This window comes from Tyto alba, unplaced genomic scaffold (genome assembly GCF_018691265.1).
Source record: "Tyto alba isolate M040663 unplaced genomic scaffold, T.alba_DEE_v4.0 Super-Scaffold_38, whole genome shotgun sequence".
Classification (NCBI taxonomy): domain Eukaryota; kingdom Metazoa; phylum Chordata; class Aves; order Strigiformes; family Tytonidae; genus Tyto; species Tyto alba.
This window is the reverse complement of record NW_024881313.1, coordinates 1,978,742-2,000,861: the sequence shown is the minus strand read 5'-3', so window position 1 is coordinate 2,000,861 and position 22,120 is coordinate 1,978,742. Positions and strand designations below refer to the sequence as shown.

Genomic DNA, 22,120 nt, shown 5'->3' with positions numbered 1-22,120 from the left:
AATCACAAGAATGCGCGTATATGCATATATGAATACATATGCACAGCCGCAGTCTACCCTGTTGCTTTAATGTCATAACACTATAGGCCATGAGCAGCTGAAGGCAGAAGTGAACTCATACAATTTAAAATACCGTGCTGACACAATTTTAAGGTTAAATGACATCGTGTAACTTATTAGAAGTTTAAATGCTGGCTTCATCACAGGGCAATTTAGCCCTTGGAAAGGATGGCAGTATAGAAGTGCTAGCAGACAAACAAATTAAAAATAGTAAGTTATAAACAGGGGAAATGAGTTTATGCCACACTGACAAAACCAAAAAGAAACAAAAAAACCCAAACCCAAAAAGCAAAAAACACAAAGATGCATGAAAAGCAGTATGCTATGTTAGATGTTTATCTATACATAAGAGACAGGTGTCACAAAAACAAAACAAAAAAATCACGAAGCTAAAGAGAAACTTTAACTCACCAGTTTCCATCTGTTATATCTGAATTCATGCATAATTGATTATCCATGACTGGTAAGTTCTTTTTTTTCACTAGCCTAACACAGTTTTCTAAACATTATGTGTTAAATCACCACCAAAGTAAAGGGTGTTTGAGAAACCGTAAGGGCAGAATAAAAATTTTTTAATGAAAAATAACATGTCAGTTAATAATAGAGCTGACCTATGTTTAAGAGAGAAATTTTAATCATGTGCATATTAAATATTAATAACCTATTCTGTTATTGTTATAATAAGGTTAAGTAAGCTTCTCCATGCTTAAGGAAAGAGAAAAAGTAGGAATATGTAACAGTGAAAAAAAGCGCTGAGAAGCAGAGACATAAGGAAAATGTGTCAACAATAAACAAGAGGAAATGAGAAAGAAGGAAAAGATGAAGGTGGAAACTAATCTCTATGTGTCATTATGACTGCCAGAGTACTGGCAAAGAAGCAGCATCCTTTTATTTCAATTTTAATCATTTCTGAATTTTAATACCCTGCTCCTTTTGTAATTCTCCTGGCATTCCCTATATGCATCCATCCCAGCCAAAACACCAGTGTAAATTAAATGGCACGCAACCACACCACTGATGTAGTTCTCCCAGTAGAGCCAATTGAGTGACCAAAAAGCAGAGAAGGTATGACTACCTTGTGTCCCTGCAGACCACTGGCCAATTAAGTGACTTAATGTTCTCCAATTCCTTTAATTTTGAAAAGAAGGGCAGTGGTTAGGTAACCCAGCAATATAGAGCCATTAAAAAAAAATAAAGCAAGCCAGTAGTAATACAATAATCAGTGACCATCAGGGCCTGGAAAAATGAGTTTGCTCTCACTGGCACTAAGGAGCATCACATGATTATTTAATTACAGCTCTAATTTTTGTCTCGTGGATGGCAACATATCAACAATTAATAGGGCAAATAGAGGAGACTGCATTTTTAAAGAGACAGAACCTATGTGAAATACGGTTTGAAAATGCAATTTATCAGACAGTATAACGCTTCTCGAGGCATATCTGTCACCACGCCACACATAAAAAAATTCTACTGGCTCAATTTTCTTGCATGGTCTCTATAAAATTCTTCTGGAATGCTTAGAAAATAATAACTACAACTATAAGGATCCTAACTGTCATTTTAGGTGGCAACGCAGAAGTCAGTTTCTTGTTGGACATACGGTCCAAATAAAAAAAAGTAGTGGAACCACAAGTTTCAGATATAAAAAATGTTATTATAACATTATTACATCCTTTATCTTAAAGAGTTTCTAAAAAAATTCTTCAGGAGTGGCCAAAAGGATTATGGTATTCAGCGAGTCCAGTGAAGAAAAAAAAGAAAGAAAAGGAAGTCAATAAAATACGGTCAATGGGACAGGGATTGATTTTGATTGATTGATTTTACTGTGAGATTTTCTTAAAAAGCATAACGAAACTAGGGGCTCAACACCAACATTGTGCCGTTCCTGCACAGTACTGCCGGTTAAGAAGCGAAAAACGAAACTCGAAAGAGGACATACATATGATGGATCGACAAGCTCTGCTCTGAAATGGTTGGATGCGGTTCCCGTTGTGCCGCGTCCTGCAGTGACCGCAGCGCAAACCACGGGGAACTGTGGGAAGTTCAGCCTGTGGAGGAGCACTTTTCACAAGCTGCACAGGTATAGAAATCTGCAGGTGTATCAAAAGACGACCTCTAATTTTATGCACCTGATCTGTCTTGCAAATGTAAGTCGCTTTTCGACAGTGATGTGTGGACCAAGTTACAAATCCCATAAATTTACATTATCCAGAACATGTTTCAGACAATATGCAGTCTCTGACATGGGAAAGGCAAGCTCCAAATTTCCTCTAAACATTAAGCTGTACATGTGAAAAACCTACCAAACTACACTTAGATTATATTTGGTTTTAGTCTTACTTCTTAATTTACAACTTAAATATGCCTTTTTTTTATTTGGTATTCTAAAATCTATCCTTTGAACAAGCGAAGAAACACTGAGTTTGGACCCTTGCATGGAAAAAAAAAACACCAACCCGCTAACCAACAGTTCGAGTATTATGTCAAAACGAAGTGCAACTGCAGAAGAAATACTACGACAACAAATGCCCCATTCCTCCCAAAAATTGTGTAAAATTAAGTTATTTTAATTGAAGACATGAACATTCTGGGTTGGAGATCTTAATCTATAATCTTAAAAAAAAGCTGGCAAGCAAGAGCTTGTATGTAAAAGTATATATCATTCTTTTTATGCACTGGTTACTATACAGATAACATGTCTCACAAAGACTGTAATTAAATGTCTAGTGCAGAAGTAACACTAAAAAGAATACAGTATTATTATATTACAGTGAATCCTCAGAAGCTAAAACTATCATTTTTTAAGATGCCTTTAATTATTCTTGAGACTTCTTACATTTATCAAGGAAGCCCACCTATGATGAAAAGCGTTAATGATTTTAAATCCTTCTAATAGGGCTCTCCACAAAAGTATTGATTTAATCTTTGATTGTAAACATTCAAAAACTCACTCTGCAATTTCTCTCCACTTCATTTTTTGCCTTTAGTCCTTCTGTGAGTTTGCATGCATGCACGCTCTCTCACACCCTCTCCCCTCCTCTCTTTCTGTCTTTTATTTAATGTATTAGAATTGGGAATACAGGGTGTATATGATATTTGGAATTTTTCTCCTGATCTTTGAAAATGTTTTTAATTGCCTGGCTGTTACAAACAGACATATATTCTAAGTGCAGTTACTGAAAAGAAGTACCTTTGTTGTACCTTTGCATGTGGGTTTGAGTTCAGAGCAGCAATTCTTTGCACTTGTGCTGTACGATGTTTTCCGTTCTAGGACTGATTTACAAATATAAAGTATTAATTAATCCTTCGGTGTTCTATGAAACATATATACATTACTAATTTTATAGCTGGGTAAATAAACTAGGGGCATTTTAAGGCCACATTTATAGCGGGATTGTGTGCTGCAGCTTCCTTTTCTTTCATATGAAGTTGTGACTGATGGGCATTTTCAAAATCGGGGTTACGGCGTTACGGATTGCAAACATAGCGTGGCCAGTTATTTACCAAAGATCACGAGGTTTTGTCAGGGCCGAAACCAGAACCAGGACTCCAGACACCAGGAGAGATTACGAGACAATCCTCCAGGTATGTATGATTCGAGAGCATCACTGCTTCTTCTAGTGAGCAGCAAGTGGGATGACACACAAATGATTGCTGCTGGCCAAATAAATCCTGTCAGAGCAGGATCCTGGGAAGACGAGATGCACTTGAGGTTTAAAGCACCTCCCTCATCTCCTCGGGCCATATCATGTCATAATGTGCCAAGGGAAAGAGATAGAGCAGACGGTCGCTGGGAGTCATGCAAGGCCAGCCCAGCCGACAGACGTGGCCCGTCCTGATGTTCTGCACCCCGGTGCAGCCGGGGTGACCCAGGTCCATCCGCAGGCCAGCAGACTCCTCTGCCGACCCGACCTGCTGTTCACAGCAGAAAAGCACGAGGTGGCGAGAGCCAACCCCCGTGAGCCTACAGCTGTGGAGACGTGTTTCCAACGCTGCTTTGCAACAGCTCGGAGAGCGGAGCTAGCCTGCGCTCCGGTGAAAGGAAGGCCTCCTACAGCCCTTCCTAATCCCGGCCCACACAGACGCACGCAGTGTCTCAGGAAAACTGATCTCCAAAGAGATCGCTGTGTATTGGCGTCCTAAATAAATATCTAAGAGCTGATCTCGACAGGAGTACTGAGTGTTAGTGTGTCCCTCAGCCCATCTGAACGACTAACACTGACCCCCTGCAAGAACCGTGAAAACGAAGGTCCACCAACCTCTGCAGTGATAGGCCAGTGTGCATGGGAGGAAAGTCAGGCCCAGCAAGTTTAAAAGGAGATATTTACAATTCAGACAGTGCCTGAGGTATGTTACTATGCTCTGCCACTATACTCTACTCTGACTATGCCAGTCCTACTAAACTGCACCAGGTTAGGCAGATTAAGAGCAGATTGCATCTGGTCCAGGGCACAAGGACCAGACCAGAACATATGAACAAGAGCAGCACTGGCAAGTCTCTTTAAAAGTAATCTCTGTCAAGATTTATACCTACTGAGAGAAACGCAGTGCAGAAGCCATTAGAAAGTCGACATCTGCAAAGCAACAAAACGGATATCAATTAAGTAATGAGGTGTTGGCGATAGCTGTGGTAAGCTTAGATGCCACAGGATGGCAAATGTTTGAAAACACATTTTTTTGAAGGACACATTCTAGTGTATCCTTTCTAAAGTAACAGTTACAAGTTGTGGTCGGGAGGGGGGCTGTTGAGAGTTCATGATACTGCTCACATGGGAACTGACATGCAAGCCAACTTCATGTTAAATACAATCATTTCAGAAGCTGAGGGGAAAAACGGACCTGTCAGGTAGAGGTTATTAATGGAATCCTGTGACAGAGAATTTAAGGAAGTTTTCTGCAAACCGCGGGTTAATTTGACTGCGGTCATCTTCAGTTCAGATGCCAGCTACTCGTACACATTAGTCCAAGATTAAAAGTAACATCAGTAGGGTTTTCTGACACGGACTTTATAAAGTTGCAAAATTTCCGTACAAGAAGCAGTAAAAATTGTAAGTTACTCTTTAACCATCAAACTGTTTTACTCTTTTTTTTTTTTTTTTTTTTTTTTTTTTTTTTTTTTTTAGAATCAGTAGCAACTTTGTGACAACTGAAGTTTAAAAAATGCACTTGATTGCATAGTGACAGATTTGCAGAACATTTTTCATCACACACACATATGTGCTTTCAGTTATTAATAAAATGCTTCTGCCCTTAATCTGCCATTGCCTGAATATACAATTTCAGTGACTTGGATAGACAAATACTGTTAAGGAATTCTGTTTTCCCTGTTTGAGATGCAATTCAAATACACTAAGTAAAACTGAATACTATGTCTTTAAAACTGGCTTCTGCATGCCACAGAAAGGAATACAGAATCACTTTTCTGTTAAGTTCCTCTTGGAGTGGAATGATAACAAAACTTTATTTTCTTCCCCACTCCCCCCCATCCTTTTTTCCTCGTTTTAAACAAGGAAGAGCCAGCTGCCCAGAATAACACCACAGGTAGATATTAAAATGGAGACAGCCATTATTTAGTGGCGACAGGAATATAAATACATGCACTAACCTATAAACTGGTGTTTACCTCAGGAAAGTAAGTCATATTTTTCCCCTGATTGCCGTGCTGTCAGTTTAATGCAGCGTAAATAAACAGTAGGTGCATGATAGCTTTAAGTAGAAAGTGTTCATTCCACAAGAGGAGCAGATTACTGAAGCCTGATGCCTATAATGGCAAAAGCAGAACTTCCATTTTACCTGAAAATACAGCCTCCTGTACTAAGACTTGTGGCCTTTCTATTAAATTAATTTGTCAGGATTCTATGAAAGATATTACGCACTCAAAGAACCTTAGCAAAACCATTCATTTTTGTAGCCCTCAACTTGAACCATTTAAAAGAAAACAAAAGCCAATCACTCCTCTGTCATTTCATCATCCCACTGCTCTAAATGAAAGCTTTAGATAATCAACCTAATATAACAGAAAATAAAATGATATATAGAATTGCCTATACTTTTGAGTTATTTTGTTCTTATAAATATATTCCCTGACTGGAAGTAAAAAAATTCCCCTTTGGAAAAAGCAATGATTTCTGAGAAGATTGTATATACACTCTACATCTATTAACATAAATTATAAGAAAGTAAAATGTTCCAGATGTGTTTAAACTGTTGTAGAAGGAAAGTTTGTGGCTTCATTGGATATATATTAAATATATCTAGAGAGAGCAATGGCAGTTATATACAAGAAGGCAATAAAATGCTTCAGTAGTATCTATGTTAAAATAACGTAGTTCCTAGAAATATGACTAAAACATTTCAGAAGTCATATTTCCTCCAGTTTTAATTCAGAAATATACTTTTAATATATTTTTCCTATATATTGCAAACTACTTTACAAATATAAGAATCTCCTTGATTTTTTTTTTTTGTTCCAAGTACAGCTGGAAACCTTAAGAAGGACTTCAGATTTATCTGACAATGCTTAGATTAAAAAAAATAGGTGACAATAAAAGGGTGACAGTGCTTCCAAAAATTGAGTAGTTGATACAATTAAAAGGCTTGGGTGTTTGGTTTTGGGGTTTTGGTTTGGGTTTTTTGGGGGGTTTTTTAGTTTGGGGTTTTTTTTTTTTTTGTCTGTTTGTTGTTTTTTTTTTTCCCTGAGGACACCAGACTCCAGCTGATCAGCTCCCCAAGAGCGGTCGCACACATCCAAACCCCCCTCTATCCCACACCTGAGATGTGGGACGAGTTAGTGCTCACTCAGGCCGCCCCTACTCCAGAGAGGTTGCCGTGCTGGAGGAGCGGCTGTGCCCGCACTGCCGGCAGGGCTGAGCGTGGCCGTGGCCGTGGCCGTGGCCGTGGCCGTGGCCGTGGGATGCTGGCAGGGCTGTGGGCAGGGCAGGCAGAGCCCCGGCAGGCAGGTGCTCGCCAGCCGGCCCCTGGGCCTACGCTGCGAAGCGCAGGGGTGCCCTGCTCGCCCCCGAGCTCGGGCTACCCTGGCCAGCCCTCTCTGCTGCTCATCCTGCCGAAGCACCACGGTCCCACCGAGCGAGTTCCAGCTCGACCCTGGTCTGCTTGACAGTGCTTCCCCGGGGGTGCGCAGCAGGAGGTTAGGGCTCACGCGTCTCGCTAAAATAACAGGAGAGGAGGAAACTGTGAGAGTTACTTTCCTATTTAAAGTATTAAGAGCAAAGAACATAAAAAGGAAGCGGCCAGTTTTTCAAAGTGTATGCACAAAAAGCGTTCCATTTAAATATTTTTTGTTTCAGTAAACTCTTTTGCATACAAAGGACTTATTTATTACATATTTGAACTTGTGGGAAAAAAGAGGAGGAATGCACTGATTCCTGAAATAACTCTACAGTCTTTTTGGAGACTTTACTCTTCTGTGCTCTTGTTCTGCTCGGAACAGTTTTATTCCAGGGACAGAGGAATTCCTCGGACTCAGTTGTTTCTTTTCCACTAGCTGTTTGTATTCAAGAGTGGGCATACACAGCATACTAGCCAGTGCTTTTAATTTCTCTTCTATTGCCTGATTATGTGTGTGTGCTATCTGTTTAGACGCATGCTTACACGTGAACACGTTGCATTTGCTGCCTGCTCGTTCTGTTACCTACTCTACGTTATTACACATTTCTGTATAACCATTGCTTCGACTTGAAAAGCAAAGTAATGCCAACAACAATCTCAAACAGAAAATGAATTAGAAAACGAGTGTATGTATAAAAGTCTTAAAGAACATATAGGAATATGGGACCGAGAAGAGCACTCTCACATTCTACAAATAGTGCTGCAGAGTAATTAGAAGATGGAAATTGCAAAGAACATCCTACATTCCTGTCTTTACACTCTACGCTTACTGTTTCAAGTTGTTTTTGAATAGTGCGCCTGATTTGACACATTTCTATCTGGTGATTGTGTTAAATGCTTGAAGAGATAGTGAAATATCCAAGCATTCCTTGTGCTAACTACAGCTGAAATCTTACACTTATTGTAACCTTTTCTAACAATGTGAGAAAAACAGAGTAAATATATTAAATTTGTTTCACAACAGATGCTTAGGTTGTTAATATTTAAGATGCCTATTCATGCTATTCCTGTCTGCACATTTGTCAAAAATGTAAGCTTGAATGCTAATGTTTGCCAGCAGACTACAGCAGACAAATATACGAATGCACCGTACCAAAATAATATAAAGTAGAGATAAGGGACTGCTGCTAACTCCCACCCAAGTAGCATGGACCAGAATGAAAGGGCACCACCAGATCGTACGCCCCAGAGTCCCTGCATCTGAATTTGAGAATTATTTCACAGAAGCTCTGGGCTCAGTCGGACCGACTAAAACCAGCGGAGAGCCTTCGTCAGCTTAAACTCATTTCAGCTCAGGAGCTGGTGCAAAGTATTTCGGCAAACTTGCATTTTTAGCGAAGTTTCTCTGGCAGCCAGGGGAGGCTGGAGGCTGGCGGAGGGAAACTCCGGCCCGGGCAGGTGCCTGTCAGGAGCTCCCGCGGGCGGCCAGCGGGGACGGCGACAAAGGGACGACGGTTTGAGCAAAACCTCGGGTGGCGGGTTTGGAGACGGAGCGGAAAAATCAAAATAAAAAAAAAAAAAAAAAATCCTGGAGCACCGAGGCGAGTTCCTGGCACTGCTTCCCCGTGACAGCGGGTCGTGCCGCGGGCGGGCGGGACACACACGCACACACACACACACACGCGACACGACACGACACGACACGACGTGCCACCCACCGCCACGGGCGCGCCCCCGGCGGGGCGATCCGCCGCCGCCGCCGCCGCCGCCGCTCGGCCGCCCGCGCAACCCCCGCGCCCCGCGGAAGCGCCACCCCACGCCGGCCCCCTTTCCCGCGCCCCCCACGCCCGCGCCGACCCTCCGCTTCGCCCCGCGCCGCGGGGCTCCCGCCGCGCCGCGCCCGCCGCTGCCGGCAGGCGCGCGGGGCCGGGGAAGAAGTTTGCCAAACTTTTAGTTTTTTTGGGGGTTGTTGGTTTTTTTTTTTTTTTTTTTTTTCCCTTTCCCCTTTCCTTCCCCCTCCTCTCTGCCCCCACCCCCCTCTCCCCGCTCCCCACCCGTGTCGGTGGCGGGTGAGGCGGCGGCGGGCAGGGGAGCGGAGCGGAGCGGCAGGTGTGAGCCCGGCCCGAGCGGGAGGCTCCGGCAGCGGCAGCGAAAAGCGGAGCTTCCCCCACACCCCCCCCCACACCCCCCCCCACCAACACCCCCCCCCCCCGCTCCCCACCCGCCCTCTCGGGTCGCCACCGCCGGCCTGTGGCAAATCACCACGGTGGGATCCCCCCCCCGCCGTGTGTGTGTCCCCCCCCCCCCCAAGTCCCCGAGGAGCGAAGGAGCGGGACCGACTCACTCATGGGAGCGCGGCGGGCGAGGCCGGCGACACCTCCGGCTTCCGAGGCGCCGGCGAAGTTAATTGCACTGAAGTTCAAGTTGTCTTTTCACCCATCAGGAGTGGGCGTTTAAAGGAAGGAGAGCGAGGAGGAGGAGGGGGAGGGGGGAGGGGGGAGAGTCTCTCTCGCTCTCGCTCGCTCGCTCTCGCACACGCACACGCATGCACGCGCGCACACACACACACACACACAGAGACACACACACACACACACACGCGCACAGACACACAGACACGCACACACGCACCCGCCCGCTGGGCTCCGCTCCCGAGCTGCCTCAGCAAGGAGGAGCCCGGACAGAAAACACCAGGGCAGCAAGGTACCGGCGTGGGGCAGCCCTGCCTCTGTCTGTCTGTCTGTCTGTCTCCGTGTGTGTGTGCGTGTGCGTGTGCCTGTCATGTGTGTGTCTGCGGCCCCCCCCCCCCTTCCTCCTCCCCTCCCTTCCCCCCCCCCCCCCCCCCCCCCCCACGTACGGCCCCTTCGGGCGGGGAGGTGCGCGCTGCCCCCGGGGAGGGGGTGGCGGTGCCGTCGGGGCAGCGCGGCGGCGGGGGGGGGGGGGCTGGGGGGGGGGGGGGGGGCTGGGGAGAGGCGGTGGGGTTGGGGGGGGGGGGGGAGCTCCGCGACCTGCGCCGCCGCCCGCTCCGCGCCTGCTGCGTGGGGCTGCGGTGGGAGGGAGGGGGGGGGGGGGGCGAGCAGCTCTCTCTGTGTGTGTGTGTGTGTGTGTGTGTGTGTGTGCGCCGCGTCTCCTCCTCTCCGCCCGCTCCCGGCCCCGCGTGGCCGTGGGGCTGACTTGGTGGAATTGCCGAGGCGGGGGGGAGGGATGTGTGTGGGGTGGGTGTCCATCCCTGTCCTTTCCCCTCCCCTCCGCCCTGTGAGAGGGGCCAGAACCCTCCTCCGCATTGCATTCGCCGGGCACCTCGCCCCCCTCCCCGCTTTCCCTCCCCCCGCTCCTTTATTCCCACACCTGCCCCCCCCCCCCCCCCCCCCCCCCGCCACTCCCTGCACCCCACGGGCGGCCCCGCTCGGGCAGGCAGCGCCCCACGGCCACCAGCGCTTTCAGGCGGCCCCGGCGGGTCGGGGGTGGCCGGGGTGAGCGGAGCCCCCCCGGGGGTCGCTGCCCGCCCGCGGGGGCCGGTCCCGCCGCGCAGCAGCCCCGCTCCCCACGGCTGGTGTTTCACCTGGCCCCACGTGCTCCTCAGCAACGCTGCCTCAGAATTGGATTTATTCGTGTAACTTCTCCTTCGGGAGGGACTTGTTCTCTCTTCTTTTGTTTGGGTTTGGTGTTTTTTTTGTTTGTTTGTTTGTTTTTTTTGTGTGTGGGTTTTTTTGTTTGTTTGTTTGCTTGTTGTTTCTTTTTTTTTTTTTTTTTTTTTTTTTTTTTTTTTTTTTTGGTTGTTGCTGTTGTTACGTTTTTTTAAGACCTTCTTTCCCATCTTCGCCGATGCAGGATTTGGAAGTGGAGTTCCTGGAGAGTGAACCTGGCAATGAGTGTGGGTTTCCCTGCAAGCTGAGGCTGTTTCTTATTCCCTAGGAGACTGAGAAGAGAGGGGACCCTGGATGCCAGCCCACTCTCCGGTTTTTATTTGTCTTGACTCTGAGGCAGATTTCCTCTTTCAGCTCTGGGAACTGACAGGTACAATTCCTGTAGGCACCACTGCATGTCTCAGAGACAAGACCAAGACCATGAAGTTGATAAGTCAGTGCTTTTCCTAGTTAACCAGCGGTACACTCTTCTATTAATTGCTATTAGAACGTGCAACCTTGTAGCACAGTTACTCAATAGTCATTAATCTGCGGGGGATACACAAGCCCAAAGGTTAATAATAGGAATAACAATTAATAATATTGACCTTGCTAGCAGGGAGAGTATTTTTCTCCTAGTTAGTAAAAGGCATTCCTATTTATCACTGTGTACAGTGGTGTAAATTTGGACCCAATATGTCTAGTACCAAATTACTGCTGCAACACCAGAAATTAATTTACCCCATTATCTCCATGTTATCAGGCCTCTGACTTTTTCTCCCTTTAAAATGTATCATCCACTACTCTCTCATTTTAAACAGAAATGCTAAGTCTTTAATCAATTCTGACATTTCCACCAGAAAATAACATCAAGCTCTCTTATACAGATCAAAATTTATTTGCCTGCAGCTGATTTGTTGTAGTGCTTTAGACCTATTCATTTTTCAGAGAGGACTTAGCTTTTTATGGTCTTTAGCTGCCATGGGGTAATAAACAGAAAGTCAGTACAAAGGGGATTTTCTCACTTTTAAGGTCCAACTATCAGGTCCCCACAGCTCTCAGGCTGACTGCCTGGCTAACCGGCATCCTTCTGTTGTTAGAGACCTATCTCCTTTATTTGTATCGCGCTCTTCTGACTGGCTGGTCAGCAAGTCCTAATAATAATCATGTTTCATGTCTCAGAAATCTAATAATCAAGTTAGTCATTCTTATAAATTGCAGCTAAGCTATTTAAGTTAGTCGCGTTATCCCACTTTAAAGGCAAGGAAAACTGAAACAGGAAAATTAACACATTTGCCCGAGGCCACACATGGATTTAAGAGGAGATACAAGACTGGAACTGAATTTAGACCAAGCTTCTTCAGGATCCTCAAGTGCACTATGGAAAATTCTTCTTTAGAAAAGAAATGTAATGTAAACCTTATTTTTCATCAATTTTGTATATTAGTCAATTTGCACACACTTTTTTTTTAGATCACATTTCCTTTTCTAAAGATAAGATTTATCCAGCTTTTAAAAAAAGTGTGGTGATACCTTTCATCTATATAGGGCAGTTTACTTAGGAAATCAGAAAAATTTAATACGCCATTGTGAGTGGTGATGGGAACATAATTACTCATTATTAGGTTGCTGTAAACAGTGTTTGTTGGATGTTACAGTGGAGTGACAGGCCAACAAAATATAGTGAGTCCAGCATTAGTATGGATGAGGTGCTGTTGCTTACCTGGTGTGCATCGGTTTTCGCCATAATGCTCCTTCAGTTCTTCCGGTGTCAAAATACTTAGCATGGCTCTAAACACTGCAAAACATATGGGACAACCATATACTCTCTTTGAGAATTATGATTTGTATCACTAAGCAGTGAGTTTTAACCCAGTTGTGTCATTCTTGTCAATGGAGCAAGACGTACACTGCCGGCCCTTCAGCTGTGGCATGTCATCAGAGCAGTATTATGGTATGACCGGGCACAGGCGGCATGCCTAAAAAGCAGGTGTACAATATAACTTTCCTATTACTGACACGTACATATTTCCTCTGCCTCAGTGTCCACCCCCAGATGTTTGCTTGCCTAATCTTCGACAGGAACTACAGAAAGTCCTGCTCGTCCTGCTTATCCCTGATGGCTGGAATTGTACAGTCAAAACCCTATACAGAATAAGTGTTCACATATATTTTTATCTATTTATGCTGACAGCTCCATTCTGAGCTTTTTTAGCGTCCTGATTTGAGGGAAGTGGGTGCAGATCTCATTCAAATAATCATTCTCCAATACCATTAGCATTACCTGCCAAAAATGAAAGTGGCATATGAATCACAGTAAGACACTCATGAGTTTGTGGATTTAGAGCCTGCCAAGGAACACCAGGAATCCACATGATTTCAAAGCCCCATGAGTTTTAGGGACTTTGAACAATGTGAAAAAGTACATTTATCCAAAGACCATCTTATTGATGACCCGTTCTATAAGGACTACAGACATAACCAATTCGAGTGAAGGACAATATTAACTGAAAATATTTTCGTTTAAAACTTTCTGTTTCACGTGAGGTAGTGGAAGTGGTGAATCTGCTAATGGAAACTACATCAGAGCCTCTTCCTGAGGTGCCCCAGTGATGTGGAAATACGCTTTTGTGTGAGAAGAGCTATTGGATCCTCTGGGAAATACCACAGATGCTTTCCAGTTCCCTTCAGACATGTAAATATCTTTTATGTTTAGACATGAGTAGAGAAGGGTGGGAAGTGAAGTAGAGAGAGGAGTGGAGTGGGGTTAAAAGCATCCATGTAGATCCAGGAACCAAATAGATACACATGGGTTTGTATTTTTTTTTTTTTCCTGTATCTGATGTTAGCTGGGGCTTGAAATCAAATGTTCATTATTAAGAAGAAACACTGCATGAATGTGTGCATACTTGAGAGTTATGCTGACCCATGATTGACAGAGAAGGTAATCTTCTGCCTGAAATTACAAATGATCAGCAGAACTCTCAGTAGTGCTCAGATACTTACATTGTTCCCAAATAGTATGTTCCTTATCAAGTATGTTTTATTTCCAGCTTGTAGTATATGGCTAGTGCTATAGCAGTGAAAAACACTACATGACACATAGCACTTATGATTGCTTGCTTTATTCATGGTTTGCTTTAAGCTAGGCACATCAGAAACTGAAAATAATGTTTGAGTCTTTTTTCCCCTCTTAAAATACAAAAACAGCAGCCCAAGTTTTGTAATCTATTTATATGGCAGTACTTGTGAAACATAGCAAAAAAGCCTGCTTACTAGTATGATCTACACATAGCTGTCTCAGCAGCCTGATGAAATGTTAAGACTCGGTTGGAGTAACTGTGTTCCAACTGGTGTTCGTGTTACCTATCGTAGATGAAAATGTCAGTGAACAATACAGCCGCTCTGCAGTGGCCTTCTGTGCGTATTTGAAATGCAAGTGGCCATTATCAGCTGTACCATAAGCTTGTCTGATGTTTCATCTCGCTGGTGGCTCAGTGAAAGACGCTCGGATGACTTTTTTTTCTGAATGTGGCTGCTGCTTTCAGTGTATTTCTGCAGTCTGTTGATTATTACACTCTTTGTTGGTTAGACACCGATCTCCCAAGCTTAGGCCTATGCCAGCTCACTACCTGAATGTCTCTCCTGAAAATGTGTTCACTGAAGTGGGAATCATGTCAATAATAACAAATTCTTCTGTCTCCATACTGGCTTAAGTTTCCTCCAATCATTCTTTCAGGGTCCGTATTCCCAGGCCCTGATGCTACACCCTACCTCAGTCCATTCAGCTTCTCTCCAAGATGGTAACTATTTTCTGCTCCACATCTCTGTTACAGGAGATCTTCTGATTACCTAAAAAAGTAAACTGCATCCTGTAAATTTCCTCTTAAAAATTCTGCTTTATGGAAGAAAAAATCAACTTGTTGCAGGTGCACCAAAGACATCAAACTCGCTTCTGTTTTGCCTGACTGCCCTCTCCATCTTCTGTCAGTCTAAAATTATCATGTTTCAAAGGATTGAAAGAGTTGTATTAATATTTGCGTGAACCACTCTTCCTGCACATCGTCTGTTCTTTTTTCCTTCCCCTTGGTGTCTGGTTTGTCTTGGCTGCTTTTAAAAATTCTGCTGCCTCTAGTGAGGGACAGCCAGATTAAACCAGTGAAAAGAAACCAGGTGACTGTCTACTTTTACAAATATAGGTTGTGTGTAATCAAGTTTTACATCTATGCAAATTAAATCATCATATGATTCTGACTACATGCATTTTTTATCAAATATGGCATATATTTCACAAATTATATTTAACTTATAGTCATGTTGCTATTCTGAATACATAACTAGGAGTTACAAGGTGTGCCACTAGACTGTAGTAAATAGGTTTATGAAAACAGAAGAAATAAGAAAAAATTAACTTTTTTTTCTTGTATTCTTGGTAAGTCCAGGGGAAAGGCTTTTCCTGCTATAGGGGATAATAAAAACACCTCACCGCTGAGCTGTTTATAGACGCAAGTACATCTTCTTATTAGAAGTGTAGAGATTTTGTAAAGGCCTAAACAGAACATGGCCAGAATAAGGAAGTTTTAAAACAATGTGTCTTTGCTCTGGAGTTTACCACATCTAGTTATTAAGGCCTTCCACTAATGTTTCTGTCATGGGGTGAAACACATTAGTCACAATGTCAAAATAAACATTTTACTTCCACAAAACTGTGTTTTCACCTCAGGAATATTGTGAGGTGAAAACAGGATTTAGCACCATTCTTCCTTTGGGGTTTATCGACAGACAGGGTGGTTTTAGTGTAAAGCCCTAAGCCTTGCAATATAATTCCAACTATAGGTGCACCATACTTTGAATAATCCATCTGTCAGCTGAGCTATGACAGGGATTATGCTGTGAAGGTAACAACTCAATGCTTTCAATGTTAACTGTCCTCGGCAACCACTGTTGGGTTTTTTACTAAATAAAAAGATATTTTGGTGAGCACAAAGATATCTCTGTCAATACTTATGTTTTGGTCAATAAGAGGGTCTGGATGGTGCTTAAATGTGGGACTTAAGTGGAATTTAAGCATGTGAACAAACAGGTGTGATTCAGAAAACCACTGTTAAGCAGTTGTCTAAACCTGAAAGCACGACGTTTGCCTCTCATGATTCATGCCTTGGAGTTAGTTCCTTTTCCACCTGGCTTCCCCAACCAAGCCTCTCAGAAATGCTCATGCCCAAGTCCTCTGGACCGCAGGACCACGACATTCCTCCACCCAAGTGTCCTGCTCGGGTTGACCTCCTGGCCACGCTTGGAGCATGCCCCAGAGTCCCTGACACGGCTGGCTTCTTGACAGAATACAGCAGGGTCACAGTGGTAACGATGGTGCTTACTCCCAGGACATTTTTAATTTTTTTTTTTTTTTTTTTTTTTTCCTTGAGCTGGGTGTTGTGTGTATTCCACAACAATTTAACATGGCAAAGATAGAAATAATCCCAAGAACTCAAGTGTGTGCCCCAGCCCTGGGAATAACCTAAACATTAGATTATGATCTAAGGAATCTTGAATTTGTTTGTGCTCAAGGGCACTGTTTCAGCAGAAGGGTCGAGACTGCCTTTTCTAAAATAGCTATCAGCCTGATGGTCAGAGTCCTCCCTGGGGTGAGAGGAGTTGTGAATTGGGGCCTTTCAGGGCAGGAGAGATGAATCCCATGATTGCATGAGTGCTCTAATCACAGAGTTGTTATATAGAGGGAGATGGGAAGCCAGCTTCTCCTCCAGCTATGTTTTAATAAAACATAAGTTTTGAAGGAAAGATCACAGGAACCTATTTTCATAAAAAGAATCAGGGTGTAGATACTGAGTGGATGAAGGCATCTCTCAGACAGCCCTGGGTAGAGCCCTGTCTTTAGAGGTAACCCTCACGTAGAGCGAGCCCTGGCTTTAGAGGAAGGCAAGATTTTAGAATTGGGGCAAACTTCATTTTTTCCCTGGTTAATTCCAGTCAACTTATGTCAAGGTCAAGGCATGCTGTGCTGGCTATTTTCCAGGCTGTCCAGGTGTCTCTCCATGTATACCACAGGAAAATCATGTTTTTAAAACACGGTTCTGGATACCTGGTAGCGGACCACGGGCCAAAAAATTTGATGTTGGAGCACCAAAGATTTTGGAGTGCCAGAAGCCTTTATAGGATTAGACCATAAACCATATAAGTCAGTATCTGATTATTCATAACAGTTGGTTTCATATTAACACCAATACTTAGTATCTGGTGGTAACTGTTCTCTCAGTAGAGTTTCTGGTCCATTTTTATTTTGTATCACAAAGGACAGCACAGGAAATTGTTGGATTGCATATTATTTATAATGAAAGTTCTCACTATAAGTGTTTTCCATTAGAAGCTGTAATGGCTAGCATGGCTAGATATGCTTATTTGTTTGAGTCCTGTGGGATAGAAGGTTAGACTTATATTTTTATGGAATTTAACTAAATTAAAATGAAAAAACATACTAAAATTTTGACCTATTTTAGGAAAACTATAATAATACTGAAAGATGCTTATTTCTCCTCCAAAAGTAATTTTATTTTACCTACATGCAAACTTCCAAAATAAGGGGACAACATATTCCTCCGAAAAAAGATAGCAACATGACGGCAGTCCAGTGCAGAGATTTCCCCTGTCACGGCATATCTGACTGTTTTTGCCACATATAGGTTGTATGGGCACAGTTCAGACAGCCTGTCCCACACATGTTTCTTCCCCAAACCTGCTTGATACTACTGGAGAGGAGGTTACAAAGCTGGCCTGGAACCCTTCCACTTGTGATCTGCATCCTACAATATGGAATATTCTAAATATCATGGGCTTTCCCTAGCTAACAAGCTGGTTATTCTGGCTATGCATGAAGATACAGATTTGGGTCTTAATTAACATGTGTAGTTTAATCAAACCATTTATGATCCTGAGAAATCTGAACTGTAGACTTTCTGGTTTTTCTGATGACAGACAAATACCATAACCAAAAAGGAACTAAAATAATGGTTTAGTACATAAAGCATTTGCACCAGCTATAGCTGTGGTCATTTTTGTGGAAAACTGGGAATTCTGAAGATCATATTTTTCAGTGTCTGATGAAGATTTGAGAGATAATAGACATGAGACTAATACATTAGGGACCTCACAAAAGTTTTTGGTGTTTAAATTTAAATAGCATTTTATTTAAATTTATAGGGGCTAACTCTCCTGCAGTGACAATGCTGTAAATCTCCAGCTAGGCTCAGTTTTATTATAAAATAAGTTGGCCCAAATGAGAAAATCTGGAATAAATTGACATGAAAGTGGATTGGCCTGTTTAGTCTGGTGACCTAGTGAAACAGTGCAGGACTTTATAATCTTCAATGCAGACAGGTCTTCATTGTTGAAGGAAGCAGGAAGTGTAAAGAGGGCTGTAATTGCATATTCTTTAATAAGAACTATAATTGTTGCTTTCTCCAAACAGATCTCAGACAGATTTTAATAGTGTGCACACACTGAAAAGCCTCTCAAACACACCCTTCTACCCTAATTTGTTCATATACATTGATATATTCTAATGTATTTACACCCTCTAAAAATGTAGTCCATGTAAAGCATTTCTGATGTGCAGGGCTTCTTACTCTTTTTTCCTTTTAGATTGACTATGACATAGAGAAATACAATGGAGCAAGATTCAGTAAGAGGAAAAAAAAAGGTCCAGTAGATGTGTTTTTTTGATACTTTGAAGTTTCCATCTTAAAATAAGGGCTTAGCATTGCCATGATTATAGTGGTCAGTCTTTACTGCAATATCAGGGCCATGCCATCTTTTGTATTCACTGAAATAGTTCTAGTTGTGCAGCATGTTTTTAAAAAAAAAAAACAAACAAACTCCCAGTATTGTATTTTGTTTCAGGAAACTTAAAATTAGGAAAGTACATTTGTGAAGCAGTACCGTTTTCTTTGCTCAATTTGAAGGGATCACATCTTGTGCTGAATATCAGTATAAATCTTGGTCAATATGAGGGAAAGTGATGCTGTGCAAAGCCTATCGTAACTACTGAAGTTCAGAAAAAGCAGACGTGAGCTTCTCCTAACACAGCTCTATCTTTGATGGCTGAAATTCTGTTTTTCTTATGTCTTCATGTTCCACGCTCTTGCTCTAGTCATTACAAAACAAACGGTCTTCTTAACCGGCATTAGCTGTATGTCTTCCCATGAACCATGGTAACTGAGGACTGAGATTTAGGAACGATTATTTAGTTTTCATCAAACTCCCTCAGACTGTAGATCTAAGCAAAATCATGTCATATGTTGGAAATGACTTCAGTAGTGACTGTCCTTCAGCAGCTGTGCTAAATTTGTATGGTTCTGCAGTGCCACAGACAGCTTTTTTCAGGACAGTTGTCATCACAGATATATATTAAGTTACTTTTATTACCACTGAGTATCATATTTTAAAAGCCTTGAATTCTTCTTTCTGTGAAATGTGAAGGTAGGAAAACATTAGGTTTACATCCCAGGAGACTCACATCTTCAATTTATTTGTAGAAAAGACACACCAGGGATAGTGGATTTGTAAGATTCTTCATGATAACCTGACTCTAGAATAAGGAGTTCAAAAATGTTAAAGGCTTCTGGATTTGTACCCATAAAGCTTTTTTTTTTTTTTTTTTTTTTTTTTTACTACAAACATAAAACCCCAACCAAACCCAAACCCCAAGCAAAAAGCACTGCATTCTCTTGTAAATTTGAAATTGGCTTTAGAATATAAATGTTCATCTGATAGCAGCTGGTGTGAGTTCATCAACCCCTCCTATATCTTCCACTAATCAGTCACCCCCTGATAAAGGCTTCCATTGTTCAGGTGACCTGTGTATGAAATATCCCACTTTAGTCCCTGAGGGGTATTCAGTATCACCTATCTGATCAAGGAAGAGTAGGACAGTCTGCAGTATCTACTGATGATATTTATACAACTGGGGTTTAGAAAGGGATTTGGTTAAAAAGGATATCTGCAGAAAGAAGAGTAGGACTACTCCTGTTTGCCATAGTTCATACAATTTGCCTTTTTTAAAACCACATGTCAAGGTATGTAAAATCCGTGCAAGCAAGAAAATGAAATCGTGGTTTGCTACTGCTTGGCAATATTCATGCAGTGAGTCAAGTCAACAATACTGAGGTTGAGAAGAACACAAACCAAGGAGGTTGCCCATGCAAATGATACATCCTGGTTGCTTCCTCATGAACTCTTCCATGAAGTCTTGCTGCACCCATCTTGATTGCATATGCTAATCAAGGCTTCTTAATTGACTCATAACAGATTTATCTGGATTTCCAACTTCCTCTTCTCTTTAGAATGTTAATTAAAAGAAAAACGATTACACTTAAGATATTCATGACAATAACAGAGTTTTCTGCTAGAGGTGTTCAGAGCCAAATTTTGCTTTTATTTATATGGAACTATTTAAAATCAATGAGCTTCAGATTATTTTGTGTTAGGGACCTTTTGATACTCACATAGTAAAAAAAATGGCTTCAGCAGCAATGGAGGACAGTTCATACAGTATACTTTCTAAATTTTACCTCATACAGTAAAATTGAGAAAGAGCCCCAGCTTTTCGAATAAAATATATATAACAAGTCCAAAGCCAGTTTGTTTGGATGAAAATGAGCCCAGAAGTGCTCATGCAGACTTGCATATTCTCCATCTCTTCCTCTAAATCAGTCACTGTCATTATTAGGCCTGCAGAAGTAGGAAAAGGAGGGCTTCAGTACTCCCCATATGGAATATGGAGATTTTGAGTCACGTCCCTATCATAATCAGATAATTGTCCTTTGTTATTTCTTAAGCCAGATGTAGAGCTTGTTTATTTTTACTCGGGATTTAGGATCTCTTTAAATAATAGTTATGTTTTTTGTCATATGGACAAAATGAGATTTAATTAAAGAAGAAGTAGAATGAAAATGCTCTTTCTTCTTCCTTTTTTTTCTTAGAAAACTTAATTCCGATTGTGGACTTATACAGGGCTTTTTTTTATGTATGTTTTTTGTTTTGTTTTTCCTTCTCCTTAGCAAGGCACTCTGTAGTCATACTCTTGCTTGGTACCCCACCACACTGTTGTTGGTGATTTGTTTCTTTTTTTATATTCAGTAGATTAAATCATACTATCCTATTTGGGATCTTCCCATCATTACAGCTTTTGCCACCCATAACCTTATTTTATGATCAAAGGGGAAATAAAGGGAAAGCAGTAATGTTAATAGGCTTTCCCATGCAGTCTCTCTGGGAATGGTCTTTTTATAAGTGTCTTGAACTTGACCTCTTCAGAAGACCCAAAGGTCCAACACACATTTTTAAAGTTGCATTTAAATTTTAATATTTTTATTCTGTGAAGCCATTTAAAACCTGGCCCTCAAAACACAAAGCATAAATCTTTCAGGACAGTCATGCAGTAAAATTGATGTGTGCGGAAGAGAAGTTCCGGAAAACCCCTAAAGCTCTGTTGCTTTGCTTTTCATGTTGTTTTATAGATACGTTCCCTACAACACTACCAAATAATCAAACAAAATCCAATGAATAATATCGTGATTTCATCACTCTGGCATTTGAACTTGCAAATACAATTTAGCAATGAATTAGGAGAGGAAAAGTTTTGCATTGCCCCACCCTCATTATAAAAATGTTCTTCAGAGCCAAACATTTGAGGCATTAGAAAGATTTACAGTAATAATATAAGTAGCTATAATGAACTTGGGAACAAGGGAGTCTTGTAAGAGATTCTCAGAATGAGAGAGAGATTTTGTAAGCAATTCTATCAACACTAAATAAATATTTAGGAAGATTGTCTTCTCTTAGTGAGTCTGTATAATAATTGCAGCGCTAATAGGACGTATATGATTTGGATATGAGAAGATACGTATCTCTGAGTCCATACAACTTGTTTGTGTGGGTGAATCTAGTTCTCATTAAAGGTACTGGTTTGACTGTCCTGATTGCTGGAGTCTTCTTTCCATGAAAATAAGCCAGCTTTGTCACCAGCTGTGCAAGGTTTCCAGCCATCCCTCAGTTCATCTGAGGGCAATCTCTTCTGCCTGCGATCTCTTTTTTTGGGGATGATCAGCAAGGCAGCCAGATGTGACAGGTCAATTTGATAATACACTTAGGAAGGAAAAGAGCACCTGTAGGTGGGGGTCACACCGCTGCCCCCCATCACTGTAAGGCCAGTGTGCGCTCCCCAATCTTGGTAACGCACAATTCCGGTTTCATTTTCCTTTCATTGTTTGTGCAACTTTCCTAGCTCCAACTCCTAAATCCAAACCTCTGACCATACCGGTATACAGAGAAAATGGGAACAGGGAAAGGCG

At 42.2% G+C, this 22,120-nt stretch overlaps 1 protein-coding gene and 1 long non-coding RNA gene across 4 annotated transcripts in view; one reads left to right on the top strand and one right to left on the bottom strand.

Moving 5' to 3' along the window:
* SATB1 (SATB homeobox 1) overlaps positions 1 to 9,674 on the bottom strand; it is a 93,789-nt gene extending 84,115 nt beyond the window's left edge. For both annotated transcript variants that reach the window (XM_042801859.1, XM_042801863.1), the window contains exon 1: positions 9,476 to 9,674. The gene's annotated coding sequence lies outside the window, so the exon portion shown is untranslated. The remainder of the gene's footprint in view (positions 1 to 9,475) is intronic.
* Positions 9,675 to 9,677: 3 nt separating this feature from the next.
* LOC116963668 lies at positions 9,678 to 15,740 on the top strand. 2 transcript variants are annotated; one of them, XR_004408342.2, is made up of 4 exons: positions 9,678 to 9,834; positions 10,963 to 11,148; positions 13,309 to 13,452; positions 14,497 to 15,740. It is a non-coding gene; the product is annotated as an uncharacterized LOC116963668 (long non-coding RNA). The 2 variants fall into 2 exon arrangements; XR_004408345.2 differs by having other exon boundaries at positions 12,801 to 13,452.
* The last annotated feature ends 6,380 nt before the right edge of the window (positions 15,741 to 22,120 follow it).